Below are 11,953 nucleotides of genomic sequence, written 5' to 3'. Positions count from 1 at the left end.
GCTGCTTATAAGTCAGTGAGTCCCAACATAAGCACTTTTAACTGTGATGCTTAGGGACCTTGTAAATATTTGGCACTGTTCCTAGCTTGCAGTTTTACCAAAGTGCGTACCGAGAGACTGTCTGTTTCATTTAATGTTTGTGCATTTCTGAAAGCAAGGATCATATTTATTTAACTTTTTAAATACGATGTTCAACAGCGTAATGTACAATGGGGCGTTTTTTAAAATCCTATTGACTCAAGAGATAGATGTTTAGCTCCTAGAAAAGGTTAAAATGCAAGCACATCACCCCATTATTTTTTTAAATCAGAAAACAAATACATAATAATGTTGCAATGTTGACTTACAAGTGTCAAATAAGCCAACCAAATATATGGCCTGATTAAAAGTGGTATTTTATACAAGCTCACCTATTCTGCCTTCTTGAATAGCAACTCTCACCTAAGAGAAAGGGTTTGAATCTGTTGTAGACATGTCTGAAGAAATTTCCACCACAGAGCTGGAGAGATAGCTCAGTCAGTATAAGACTTGACTGGCAAGTGTGAGGACCCGAGTTCAGCCTCAGAACACAGATTTAAAAAAGACAAAAACAAAGAACACTGGACATGCTGGTGTGGGGGCCTGTGGAGGGCGATACCAGCACTGGGAAGGCGGAGACAGGCAGAGATCTGGATTCACTGGCCACTCAGCCAGCCTCAATTACAACCAGAGTAGATGGCCCAAGTAATGACATCTAGAGTTGCCCTCTGGCCTCCAGAGGCACATGCATGCACATGTACTTGGGTATGTGTGAGAAAGTACATGACAGAGATGCTTCCAGCATGGCTGGGATCCTTCTTAGCCTCCAGTTTTTACTTAATTAAGAAATAAACATTAATTGTATGAGGCAAATTTAATTTGAGGGAGTTGGTAATTTTTGGGGTTTTTTGGGGGGGGGGGAGTTCAATATAGGGTCTGTCCGTGTAGCCTTGGCTGTCCTGAACTGGCTTTGTAGTCCAGGCTGGCCTCGAACTCACAGCAATCTGCCTGCCTCTGCCTCCCTGAGTGCTGGGATTACAGGTGTGCACCACTATGACCAGCTGACCAATTTAAATTTTTTTAATGTCTTTTTGCTTTCACCACCTGTGTAAAACATGGTGGATTCAAGATATAAAATGACAAGAAGAAAAAAGAAGTGACATCTGACACTAACAACCCCAATTGAAAACAATTATCTTCGAGACAGGGTTTCTCTGTGTAACCTTGGCTGTCGTGGACTCACTTTGAGGACAGGCTGGCCTCAAACTCATAGCAATCCGCCTGCCTCTGCCTCCCAAAGTGCTGGGATTAAAGGCGTGCATCACCACGCCCGGCAAAATGTTTTAAGTATATTAAAATCACATGATTTTTACAACCAACTTGTAAGGTCAGTTCTACGACTGTGCTCATTTTTTTTTTCTTTTTTCTTTTTTGACTGTGCTCATTTTCAGTGGAGACGAAAACTTTTCATAAGAAGAAAATTAGGTCCAGAATAATTAAATATCCTCAGGTGCACAAATCAGTCGCACACAAAAAATATAAACCCAAACAACATACTAAAGACGAAATGAGAAGGAAAAATTCCAAACTATGCAAAACCCAGTTTGTTTGATGTATTTTCATATGCCCTGCATCTTTGGTAAAAGGAAGAGGAGAGGGAGGAGGAGGAGGGAGAGGAGGGAGAGAAGGAGGAGGGAGGAGAGAAGGAGGAGGGAGAGGAGAAAGGGGAGGAGGAGGAGGAGGGGAGAGGAGAAATCCCAAGGCCTCTGAGGAGACCTGAGCCCTTTCTCCAGACTCTCCTAATCTTCTAGCTCTTACAACTGTCTTCTTCATAACTGATGGCTCAAGAGGAACTCAAGGGGACATTGTGCAAGAGGAGGCAGGAAGACTGTGAGAGGCAGGGCTGGAGGAGGACTGTTGTAAAATGTGTCTTCAGGATATGACAGGGCTGTGGCCCTCATGAACTCATAGCATCTGTGGTTGTCTGCACAACATCTACACAAGGTCAAGCCAGTCAGCATGCCAGCATGGATGGAGGAAGGGTCCACGAGGCCCTACCCCTAGCTAAGAGCAATTGCTCGCTGATGCTACTGGAGGAAGGAGAGTCGGTTTTCTTCAGGGCTATGGCCTGTCCAGCATTGCCCATGCACCAGTGAACACCCCTATATCCATGCACAAATAGGCAACACTAACAGGACTTAGTAGGCTATAAGTGAAAAAAAAAATTAACAAGAGGATACAACATTTGAGGGGATATTGGAGGATTGGGAGAAGTTTTAATGGGGTATGGAAGTAAATATGATAAAAATACATTGTATACATGAAATTCTCAAGGAGTAGATAAATAAATTTTTTAAATGTAAAATTACTTTCCCTAGCATATCCCTATTTTTAAGTCCATTAGCATCAGCTAATGTAACAGTCTCCAGTGTCAGTGGCTTAATGAGATTAATGCTTACTTCTTCTAAGTCATGCATAGTGGTGACTTATGTCATGGTGTTCATGACAACATTGCCCTCAGAGACTTTCTTCTGAGCAGTGAGACAGTGACCGAGTGACCCAGGCCCCTGTTATGTGATGCATATTGTTACTTTGGAGCAGCTGCGACCAAGGTACCTAGAGAAGAGGAGCTTATTTTGCTCAGGGTTTCAGAGGGTTCAGTTCATGGTTGCTTGGCAGACGTTATATAAGCAAGAGTGTCGTGGCAAAGGTTCTGTACCTTATGATGGGGAAAATAGAGAGAGAGGAAGTGATTTGAATCCCTTACATACCTACTTCCTCCAATCTCCTGAAGTTTCTAGAACTTCTCACAGAAGCACCATCACTTGGAGATCCCGTATACAATGCTTGACCAGGTGGGAGACATTTCATAGTCAACTCATGACACTACAGTTCCTCCATCTCTCATTAAGCGGTCTCAGTGATGTCCGGGTCTTGGGGAAGTGGAGACCAAGAAGAAAGAATGAATACAGAGAAGTCAAAACCTTTTGTTTTTATGAGATAATGTCTCCTTATGTTTGCCAGGCTGGCCTTGACCTTCTGTGTTCCTAGGTAGGTGGGACTACAAGCATATACCACTGCATCCAACTGGCAATTTCCTTTCCTTCTGAAGTGTTTACTGTTATATTTCTTTTTTTTTTTTTTTTTTTTTTTTTTTTTTTTTTTTTTTTTTTTTTTTGGTTTTTCGAGACAGGGTTTCTCTGTGTAGCCTTGGCCATCCTGGACTCACTTTGTAGACCAGGCTGGCCTCGAACTCACAGCGATCCGCCTGCCTCTGCCTCCCGAGTGCTGGGATTAAAGGCGTGCGCCACCACGCCCGGCTCTGTTATATTTCTTGTAAGGCAAAATTGCTAGCAAAAACATCTTAATCGTTAGGTATGTTAGTACCTGCCTGTAATTACTGAGGCAGAGGTATCATGAGTTCAAAGCCAGACTGGACTATGTAGTTAGATTGTTCCAAAACAAATGAGAAGAGACAGGCAGGCAGGCAGGCAGGCAGGCAGGCAGACAGACAGACAGACAGGCACTTTCGTCTTTAAAGGCTAGTTTTGCTAGGTGTAGGATTCATGTTCCTGCTTGACTTTCTTTTTAGTATTCCCAATATGTTGCCCCGATTTCTTACGACATTTATTGTTTCAATTGAAAAGTTTGCTGTTCACTTTATTGTTGCTCCTTTCACCTGATATGCCATTTTCCTTTAGAACTTTCGAGCTTTGTCTCACTATTTCTGGCCTTCAACAGCTTGACCATGACATGTCTAGGTTTTTGTTTTACTTAACATTTAGTTGTATAGATTAATGTTGCCCATCAGATTTGAGATTGCTTCAAGCCTCATTGTCAACAGTTCCCTACTTGTTTCTCTTTCTCTTCTCTATGACTCTTCTGGATCTACCAAAATTTCATATTCAGCCAGGGACAAATAGCTAGCTGATTCTGTACATGGCTTCTAAGGCCACCGATCATATATGGGTTCATTGAGGCTTACTATGACTATCTGTCTCATTTCCCAACTTCTCTGTCAAAATCTGGCTAATTCTGTTGATCTGTTTCCCACTCTGGCCCTTGGTACATCTAACATGGGCCTCTTCTGTTTGTACTAAGATCACCATTGTTTTGTTTTGTTTTTGTTTTTGTTTTCCTTACATCACTGTGCTCTCCAGCGGGGAAGGCAATAATTTTCTAGTTTGCCCGCGCTGATGAAATTATCAACCAAGGACGAAGAGATGAGAATAGCCTCAGTAAGGCCACCATGACCTCCCCCTGCTTACTCCTTGGTTTTTAGGAATTTTCTTTCCTGCGAGTACCACAGCAAAGCACTCCAAAACTTGACTACTTAAACATCAGAAATACATCATCTCCTGGACCAGGTGAGACGCTCAAAGTTGAGATGCCAGCCTTGGTTTCTTCCGGAGAAAGAGGGAGGACCTGTTCTGTGCCCCTCTCCGGCTCCTACCACTGGCATCCTTGATGTTCTTTGGCATGGGCCTGCATCATCCTGGCCTCTGCCTTCATCTTATCATGGAGTTCCCACCATGAGCACATCCAGAGTTCCTCCTTTTTTGTAAGGGACATCAGTACTCGGGAAGTAGGTTAGATCAGTGACCACATGTACTCCAGTGAGATCTCAGAGAGCTGAGGCTCCACTGTACAAGTCTGAGAAGATACAAGCCAGCTCGTACTCAGGAGCAAAGTGTTAGTTTGATGAAACAGGAAGAAACCAGAAAATTCCTCCAGTTCCAGGGTCTGTTGCTTTGTTTCCTTATCCACTAACTAGGGGGATGTCTACAAATACCTTCAGAGCATCCCACCTAATCTGTTCTTAAAATACCACTTCTAAGGGCTGGAGAGATGACTCAGAGGTCAAGAGCACTGGCTGCCTTTCCAAAGGTCCTGAGTTCAATTCCCAGCAACCACATGGTGGCTCACAACCATATAGAATGAGATCCAGTGCCCTCTTCTGGTGTGCAGGTGTACATGCAAGCAGAACACTGTATATGTAATAAATAAATAAATCTTTCTTTTTTTTTTAATACCACTTCTGAGACAAAGACTTAAGGCACAAGCTTTAAAATCTTGGCTCTTAAAAATATCTTTAGGGGCTGGAGAGATGGCTCAGTGGTTAAGAGCACCACCTGCTCTTCTAAAGGTCCTGAGTTCAATTCCCAACAATCACATGTTGGCTCACAACCATCTATAATGTAACCCGGTGCCCTCTTCTGGCCTGCAGGTAAACAAGCAGACAATAGTGTATACATAACAATAAAGTAAATCTTTAAAAAAAAAAGTTTAAAAAATAAATAAAAAAAAAAATATCTTTAGATCTTGTCTTTAAAAAGAAAAATCTCAGCAGGTAAAGGCACTGGCCACCAACTCTGACAGCCTAGGTTCAATCCTTGGGAATCACATGTGATGGAAAGAAAGAACAACCACAAGTTTTCTTCTGACTTCCACAGTTGTGCCACAGTATACACATGCACACATACACAGAGATGATACATAGGGAGGGAGGGGATAGAGATGATAAAGAGATAGATAGATAGATGGAAACTTCTTTTAAAGTCCCAGGAAAGCCACCCTGCTGGCTTGATGTCATTTTAATGTGTTCCCCAATGACTCATATGCTAGAAATCTGGTCTCCTTTGTGGTGCTTTTGAGGGGTGGAGCCTTTAAGAGGTGGAGCCTAGTGCAAGGCCTCTTATAAGGTCGGCACACTCAAGACAATTCCTACAATTCTCACTGGTTTCTGTTTCTGCTTCTCTGCCATGTGGTTCTGTTGCTGGGTAGGGGAGGGCTCACCGGAGCTGGCTCCATGCTTGCTGGACTTTTGGGCCACTAGAATTGTGAGCCAAAAAAACCAATTTTTTTTATTACCTGGTTTAAGGCTTTGGTGCAGCCAACTTAGACAGACCTTTGCTAGGACTAAAGTCTAAAAAGATTCCACACAGAGAAAGTGGGGTTCCTGGATCTGATTTGCCAGATGGTCTGTCTTGGCACCTGTGTCATGGTGACCCTGCCTTGGGCATGGGAGTTTCGAAACTCACTGCATTTGTGTGTTTGTTTGGTGCAGCAGTTGACTTCTCCCTGAGCTGGAGGAACTGCCAAGCATAGATTTGCTTTTAAAAATTAATTTGGTTTTGCAAACTTCACCACATCCTAAGATAACATTGCCCTCTCTGAGGCTGATGTAAGTGACAGCAGGTGGCCCCTGGGCACTGAAAGAGCTGGAAGTGAGAACACATGAAAACCACCCCAAGGGCTCTATTTAGGAAATTATAAACCATTGGTTTTTTTTTTTTTTTTTCACCTTGCATCAGCTGGGAGCCCTTTCGTAATAGCAAGTGTACAGATCAGAAGTCACAGATACTGAGAGAAGAATATTAATATTATTTAGAATAAAGTAAATTGATGACTGGTCTTCTATGGGTGATTTTAATTTCATCTCCAAGTTTTCTCTACTTTCAGAAATTTCTATTTTAAGGTTGTTGATAATCTAAAATAACGATAAAATATTGATGTGTGTATATGTAGCTGTTCATGTGTGGCTCCCATGCATGCATGTGTATACATGAATGCTGAGCCAGAGGCCAATGCTGGGCGTCTTCCTCCCTCTCTCTACCTTGTTTTGAGATGTGGTCTCTCACTGAAGCCAGAGCTCCGAGTCTGTGCTATTGTGCCTGACTGGTCAGTTTTTGCTGCTTAATTCAAATAAAAATCTTGCTTTGCTGGTCTCTTGTGGTTGCTTGGGTTGTTTTGTTTTTTTCAGACCCCAACAGAAGATACTGACACTCAGAGGGCACTTGGAAACCTGGGAAGGCCCAGAAAAGCCCCGAATACAGACAAATGCTTAAAGGGGATTTTGTGTGAGTGCACATACGTTTGCCACAGCACATGTGTGAAGGTCAGAGTACAGCTTGTGAGAGTTGATTTCTCTCCTCCTCCTTTAGAAGTTCCAAGAACTAAACTCAGATCCCCAGGCTTGGCAGCAAGAGCCTTTACCTGCCAAGCCATCTCACGGGCCCTGATTTCCCTTTTCCTAGACATTTATTAACCTAATTAACACTGATAGTTCATGGTCCATTTTTGCTTATTTTTCCTAATAGCATGTACGTCTGAATTCTGAGTCTATCACTATGGCTCTGAGGAGGAAAGGAAATGGCGGAGTGTGTTTACTTTACTTAGACCTGCGCGACATCTAGTGGTAGAGATGTGGAATTGCACATTTCTCTTTAATGGCCCTAGCCTGGTTAATGCAATTGGGTACTTGAGCACTCTGAATGGTGTAACTCGCTCAGTATTTGATCCAAGGTGAGGTTTTTCTTCAACATTTCATAGTGCTGCTTACACACCCACTCCTTACTCTATAGCTCCCAAGTTCACAATCTCCATCCTCAACACTAGAGTTTGGGTTAGAGCTTGTTTCCTCTCCAGAATATTCTGGATGTTTTCCTATAACAAGTTTAAGGCATTCCCCTCATTAAAAGAGAGGGATCAGTGACTACATGCACTTGCAGCACAAATCTGATGACCTGAGCTCGATACCCAGGACCCACTGTGGAAGGAAAGACACGACACCCTAAAGTTGTCCTCTGCCGTCCACACGTGTTCAGTGGGGTGTGTGTACCCTCATACACAACACAAATAGCAGTAATAATAGTTAATACATTTTAAAGCCATCTCTGATGACTCCACTCAGCCTCTAGGCTCAAACCTGACATGCAAGCCCATATGCCAACATTTGTTGATATATTGTCAGGTATGCACTAACAGGTCATTTGCACAATAAATTCAAATCAGGAAAAAAAAAACTAACAGCATTCGCAGATTGAGTTAAAGTGCTAACATGTTTCCTCCGTGCCACAGTAGAGGTTGTGGCACAGCGGGCCACAATAGTACCATCGCGAATACCCAGCCACGGAAGGTTTCTTAGGACCCGGCCCCATCCTGCTTTTTGGTCTCCTTTTCTTTCACTTCCTCTCTTGCTCCACCACTATGCTCCAAACGGAAGTCTCCAATCCTACCAGCTATTTGTTACTCCCCCTCATCTCGATGGTCTTCCCTGCCTTGGCTTTCCCAACCCCACAGATTTCTATCTCCCCAAAGCCTCTCTTCATCACCTTCCTGCTCCGGGAGCTTGCTCTGGGTTCATCCTGTCTCCCATGTTTGCCTTTTCCATCTCAGCATGTCCTAGCTGCCTTCTGCTGAGTTTGCAAGCTCTGAGGGCAGGACTGGCTTTATCCGTGTCATAACTATGTCCACTGTGTGCTGTAAACACGAGCGACCCAGAAGGAAGGTGAATAACGTGATCCCATGTACTCCACACACTGCTCTTGAAGCTTACCTCAGTTTCTTTACTGTTCCTGTGACAAAATCAGCTTAAAGGAGGAAGGGTTTTATTGTTTTATTTATTTATTTATTTAGCCCTATGAAGTTGGTACCATCACCTGTCTTGCAAATGAAGGCATTCGGCTGCAGAGTGGTTGGGTGACTTCACAAGTTCACCCGAGGAACTAAGGGAAGGTCAGGAAACTGTGTGCTGACTTCAACGGCCAGTGTTCTAGAACAAATTACACCCAGAGGATCTAGGTATGGGAATGCAGGCGTGGAAGCCAACAGTTGTGCTCTGGCACCGAGCCAGAGCCTGCGCTGCCCTCTGCTGGCCAGTTAACTTCCTGCAGCCATCTAGCCCTTCTAGAGGCCCAACCTGGAAACCCAGGCCCCCCAGAAGCCCTTTCTGATACCCCCCAACCCAACAATAATAATCATAATCCATAGTGTGTCAGCTTCAGTTAGGTCACTCATCTGTTTCCCTTTTGTTTTTATTTTTGACCCATTTAAAATAGCATTACATAGAGTCCAAAAGCACTGTTATTTTTATTTTCATCTTTATCTTGTTTCTTTCAATTTATCAAGTTCAAATTATTTATATCTATGCTTTTCATACCCAATCTCTTTGTATTTTTAGCATTAAAACATAATTTCAAACCTCTTTTGCATTGTCAGAAGTTTCCTTGTGCTCCAATTCCTTCTGTGTGCTGTCTTCCTCTGTTGCTCAGCTCAGAGCTCGAAATAAAATGCAGCTGACTCAGACCCCTCAGGTCAGGTAGCTCTCTGCCCACCAGATCTGGCAACAGCACTGTACCACTCCATGTGTCTGTGGGTGTATGTGTGTTACCGCACACTCTACAGTTCTGCCACCTGCTGCTCAGCTGGCCTGGCAGTCAATGCTGCCCTTGGGAGAACCCATGCTTCTGTGCACTCTCCATGGACCCGCTGGTTTCCCACTGGCCCGGGCTTCCTTCTCAGCCCCTCTACAGTGCCTGGAAGTGCACCTGGTGGTCTAGTTAGCTCAAAGGCCTCCTAAAAAAGCCTCACCTGGGAGGTGCACTGAAGCTTTTGGTTTGCCCCCCCCCCCCTTTTTTTGTTTGGTTTGGTTTGGTTTTTTCAAGACAGGGTTTCTCTGTGTTTCTTTGGCTATCCTGGACTCACTTTGTAGACTTACAGAGATCTGCCTGCCTCCAGAGTGCTAGGATTAAAGGTGTGCGCTACCACCACCTGGCATGGTTTGCCCCCTTTTAAAGGAACCACATCCCAAGTTTTGTTATCGGCCTGTTTCCAGTCTCTTGCCCTTTGTTATTTCACTAGGACAGTGCTTAAGGGGAGTTCTTAAGTTCTAAGCCTGGATTGTAAAAGTCCATTGTTGGTTCTGTTTCTTAACAATTAAACTTTATTATACAACCCAGCTAGCTTACACAAGAGGGAAAAAAAGGTTAAAGGGAAAAAAGAGTGAACCTTTCAGTATCCGTTCCACGGGATGGGTCCCTAGGTGTCTCTGGTCTGTGCGCTGGTCCGGCCTGTTCACTGATCCTTTTCCTGATCCAAGTGCGTTCAAGCCTGGTCTGAACCTGCTGCTTCTCCCTGTCCTCTCTGCCTGCCTGTCTGTCACGTGCAAGGGGTGGTCTCCCTCTCCCCTTGAGGGTCAATTAGAAACACAATAGTCCAGGTGGAGCCCCACTTCCGCTTCCTGAATTCCAGGCCCAGGATGGCTCCACCCAGTCTATCTCAAGGTTAATCTCAGGGGGTATCCATGGTGTGTCCAAGGGCAAAGCCCGACAAGACAGCTTTCAGCTGTGACAAAGCTTACAATCCTTCCCACAGTCCATACATTGGGCACCATTTGTAAAGATATTTTGTTGGACCGGGCGTGGTGGCGCACGCCTTTAATCCCAGCACTCGGGAGGCAGAGGCAGGCGGATCGCTGTGAGTTCCTGTGTGTGCAGCCTGGTCTACAAAGTGAGTCCAGGATGGCCTAGGCTACACAGAGAAACTCTGCTCGGGTAAAAACGATGTTTTGTTGTTGTTGTCTGATTTTTTTTTTTTTTTTTTTTTTTTTTTTGAGACAAGGTTTTTCTGTGTAGCCTTGGCTGTCCTAGACTCAGTCTGTAGACCAGGCTGGCCTCAGGAGCCTTTTCTATTCACCCAGTCCAGCTCCCAAATACATGACAGAGACCTACCTACTAGATTTATTAACAAGCTTTAGGTACCATATCTGGGCAGATATCCATTTATACTAATCCTTTATGCTAGTCTTGCTTTTTCCCAACCTCACGCCCCCAGTTACTTGCCATATTAGCCCTGGCTGGGCTGCTTCTGTGCCATCAAGTCAGTGACCTTAATCACCAGGTCCTTTCTCTATCTTTTCTTCTTTCCCCTCCTCTCCCTCACGGTCCCTACCTGAGTCCCCAAGACTGGGAGTGGGAGTTCTGCCTACCTATCTCCTCTGCCCAGTAACTGGCTGGCCAGCTTCTTCTTCTTCTTCTTCTTCTTCTTTTTTTTTTTTTTTTTCCTTTGGTTTTTCGAGACAGGGTTTCTCTGTGTAGCCTTGGCCATCCTGGACTCACTTTGTAGACCAGGCTGGCCTCGAACTCACAGTGATCCGCCTGCGTCAGCCTCCCGAGTGCTGGGATTAAAGGCGTGCACCACCACGGCCGGCTTCAGCTTCTTTATTAACCAGTCAGAGATAACTGGGGAGCAAAGTTTACACAACCTTAATCAATGTACATGGCAATGCTCCGTGTCTGATGCAACCGGGGCACAGAATTCAGTATCTGAAAACACAGCGCACCAGACCAACTCCCAACATAGTGGTCTCATAGGCGTGGATTAGTTCACAGGAGAGCAAGCTGCTGTGAAAAGAGCAAGCCTGTCTTCCTTGTCCCTTCCCTATGTTTCATGTTTCATGCAGCAGATACCAGCACTGCACTCATAAACCTTCAGAACTGTGATGTGAGTGAACCTATCGTCTTCATGAAGTGCCAAGCTTTGGGCGTTTTGTTACAGCAACACAAAACCGGCCATGACACATGGTCCACACACTAGTTCTTAAATGGATGGTACCATGGAAGGCTATGCTTCGAGCTGCTGTGAGAAATGAAATGCCAAGCCAGTCCTGTATGTAAAGCTCAAGAAAGATACTGTGCTCTGCCATGACCCTTTCTTAGAATCTACCACCAAGGGACATCTCTCTGGCCAGCTGGAGTAGATGTGCAGTCCCAGGCACCATGGTGAGCATGGGAGACACAGGGGATGTCACCAGACTCATATCTGTGGGGAGACAGGGGTCAGAGTGGGTCTCCAAGCGGGCATTTCCTCAGAACCCCATCACCTTGAAAAACACGATTTAAAAATGGCTCCCTGAGTCGCTGGTGCCTCTGTCTCCACAGAGCAGAGCCCTCCTATTTATTCTCCAGCAGTACCTTTCATGTTTTTGTCCAGTGTTTGCACTCACCAGAGTCCCAGCTCTGTCCAAGGGGACTTCACTAAGACACTTCCTGCACCTGCTGAGTACGATGCTCCAGCACACTTAATGAAAGCACTATCAAGCCAGTTCTCTGTGGCTTATTTTTAGTTTGTTGTTATTCTTGATGTTTTGGTTTGG

This window comes from Acomys russatus, chromosome 26 (genome assembly GCF_903995435.1).
Source record: "Acomys russatus chromosome 26, mAcoRus1.1, whole genome shotgun sequence".
In the NCBI taxonomy this organism is placed as follows: Eukaryota; Metazoa; Chordata; class Mammalia; order Rodentia; family Muridae; genus Acomys; species Acomys russatus.
The sequence above is the reverse complement of the archived record's forward strand: the minus strand, read 5'-3'. Positions refer to the sequence as shown.